The sequence below is a fragment of the Rhinopithecus roxellana genome, chromosome 9, assembly GCF_007565055.1.
Source record: "Rhinopithecus roxellana isolate Shanxi Qingling chromosome 9, ASM756505v1, whole genome shotgun sequence".
In the NCBI taxonomy this organism is placed as follows: domain Eukaryota; kingdom Metazoa; phylum Chordata; class Mammalia; order Primates; family Cercopithecidae; genus Rhinopithecus; species Rhinopithecus roxellana.
The window spans coordinates 114,832,297-114,835,598 of record NC_044557.1 but is presented as its reverse complement, the minus strand read 5'-3'; positions in this window follow the sequence as shown (position 1 = coordinate 114,835,598).

Here is a 3,302-nt window from a genome sequence, read left to right as displayed (position 1 = left end):
TGTGAGGACATTTCCTTTATCACCATGGGCCCCTATAGGCTCCCAAATATCACTTTGCAGATTGACGAGAAGAGTGTTAGCAAACTTCTTCTTGAGGCAGAGGTTGTAACTCTGTGAGATGAACTCACAGATCAGAAAGAAGTTTCTCAGAAAGCTTCTTTCACGTTTTGAACGGATGAAATTTCCTTTATCAGCGTAGGCCTCAATGTGATCCAAAGAAGCCCTTCTCAGTTTCCCCAAAGACAGTGTTAATGGACTGTTCCACGAAACATAAGTGTAACTCTGTGAGATGAATTCACACATCAACAAGAAGTTTCTAAGAAAGCTTCCTTCTAGTTTTCACTGTGGATATTTCCTTTGTCACTGTAATGTTCATTGCGCTATGAAGTATCTAATTGCAGATTTCCAGAAAACTGTGCTAACAAACTGATCACTGAAGAGAAACGTGTAACTCTGTGAGTTGCATTCACACATGGCAATGCAGTTTCTCAGAAAGCTTCACTTTAGTTTTTATGTGAGGACATTTCCTTTATCACCATGGGCCCCAAGGCTCCCAAATATCACTTTGCAGATTCCACGAAAAGAGTGTTAGCAAACTGCTTCTTGAGGCAGAGATTGTAACTCGGTGAGATGAACTCACAGATCAGAAAGAAGTTTCTCAGAAAGCTTCTTCGACGTTTGAACGGATGAAATTTCCTTTATCAGCAGCGTAGGCCTCAATGTGATCCAAAGAAGCTCTTCTCAGTTTCCCCAAAGACAGTGTTAATGGACTGCTCCACGAAACATAAGTGTAACTCTGTGAGATGAATTCACACACCAAGAAGTTTTAAGAAAGCTTCTTTCTAGTTTTCATCCGGATATTTCCTTTGACTGTAATGTTCATTGCGCTATGAAGTATCTAATTGCAGATCTCCAGAAAACTGTGCTAACAAACTGATCACTGAAGAGAACGTGTAACTTGTGAGTTGCATTCACACATGGTAATGCAGTTTCTCAGAAAGCTTCTCTTTAGTTATTATGTGAGGACATTTCCTTTATCACCATGGGCCCCTATAGGCTCCCAAATATCACTTTGCAGATTAGACAGAAGAGTGTTAGCAAACTTCTTCTTGAGGAGAGGTTGTAACTCTGTGAGATGAAATCACAGATCAGAAAGAAGTTTCTCAGAAAGCTTCTTTCACGTTTTGAACGGATGAAATTTCCTTTATCAGCTAGGCCTCAATATCCAAAGAAGCCCTTCTCAGTTTCCCCAAAGACAGTGTTAATGGACTGCTTCCACGAAACATAAGTGTAACTCTGTGAGATGAATTCACACATCACCAAGAAGTTTCTAAGAAAGCTTCCTTCTAGTTTTCATCTGGATATTTCCTTTGTCACTGTAATGTTCATTGCGCTATGAAGTATCTAATTGCAGATCTCCAGAAAACTATGCTAACAAACTGATCACTGAAGAGAAACGTGTAACTCTGTGAGTTGCATTCACACATGGTAATGCAGTTTCTCAGAAAGCTTCTCTTTAGTTATTATGTGAGGACATTTCCTTTATCACCATGGGCCCCTATAGGCTCCCAAATATCACTTTGCAGATTAGACGAGAAGAGTGTTAGCAAACTTCTTCTTGAGGCAGAGGTTGTAACTCTGTGAGATGAACTCACAGATCAGAAAGAAGTTTCTCAGAAAGCTTCTTTCACGTTTTGAACGGATGAAATTTCCTTTATCAGCGTAGGCCTCAATGTGGTCCAAAGAAGCCCTTCTCAGTTTCCCCAAAGACAGTGTTAATGGACTGTTCCACGAAACATAAGTGTAACTCTGTGAGATGAATTCACACATCAACAAGAAGTTTCTAAGAAAGCTTCTTCTAGTTTTCACTGTGGATATTTCCTTTCACTGTAATGTTCATTGCGCTATGAAGTATCTAATTGCAGATTTCCAGAAAACTGTGCTAACACTGATCACTGAAGAGAAACGTGTAACTGTGAGTTGCCGTCACACATGGTAATGCAGTTTCTCAGAAAGCTTCTCTTTAGTTATTATGTGAGGATATTTCCTTTATCACCATGGGCCCCTATAGGCTCCCAAATATCACTTTGCAGATTCCACGAAAGAGTGTTAGCAAACTGCTTCTTGAGGCAGAGGTTGTAACTCTGTGAGATGAACTCACAGATCAGAAAGAAGTTCAGAAAGCTTCTTTCACGTTTTGAACGGATGAAATTTCCTTTATCAGCGTAGGCCTCAATGTGATCCAAAGAAGCTCTTCTCAGTTTCCCCAAAGACAGTGTTAATGGACTGCTCCACGAAACATAAGTGTAACTCTGTGAGATGAATTCACACATCACCAAGAAGTTTCTAAGAAAGCTTCTTTCTAGTTTTCATCTGGATATTTCCTTTGTCACTGTAATGTTCATTGCGCTATGAAGTATCTAATTGCAGATCTCCAGAAAACTGTGTAACAAACTGATCACTGAAGAGAAACGTGTAACTTGTGAGTTGCATTCACACATGGTAATGCAGTTTCTCAGAAAGCTTCTCTTTAGTTATTATGTGAGGACATTTCCTTTATCACCATGGGCCCCTATAGGCTCCCAAATATCACTTTGCAGATTAGACGAGAAGAGTGTTAGCAAACTTCTTCTTGAGGTAGAGGTTGTAACTCTGTGAGATGAACTCACAGATCAGAAAGAAGTTTCTCAGAAAGCTTCTTTCACGTTTTGAACGGATGAAATTTCCTTTATCAGCGTAGGCCTCAATGTGGTCCAAAGAAGCCCTTCTCAGTTTCCCCAAAGACAGTGTTGATGGACTGTTCCACGAAACATAAGTGTAACTCTGTGAGATGAATTCACACATCAACAAGACGTTTCTAAGAAAGCTTCCTTCTAGTTTTCACTGTGGATATTTCCTTTGTCACTGTAATGTTCATTGCGCTATGAAGTATCTAATTGCAGATTTCCAGAAAACTGTGCTAACAAACTGATCACTGAAGAGAAACGTGTAACTTGTGAGTTGCATTCACATATGGTAATGCAGTTTCTCAGAAAGCTTCTCTTTAGTTATTATGTGAGGATATTTCCTTTATCACCATGGGCCCCTATAGGCTCCCAAATATCACTTTGCAGATTCCACGAAAAGAGTGTTAGCAAACTGCTTCTTGAGGCAGAGACTGGAACTCTGTGAGATGAACTCACAGATCAGAAAGAAGTTTCTCAGAAAGCTTCTTTCACGTTTTGAACGGATGAAATTTCCTTTATCAGCGTAGGCCTCAATGTGATCCAAAGAAGCTCTCTCAGTTTCCCCAAAGACAGTGT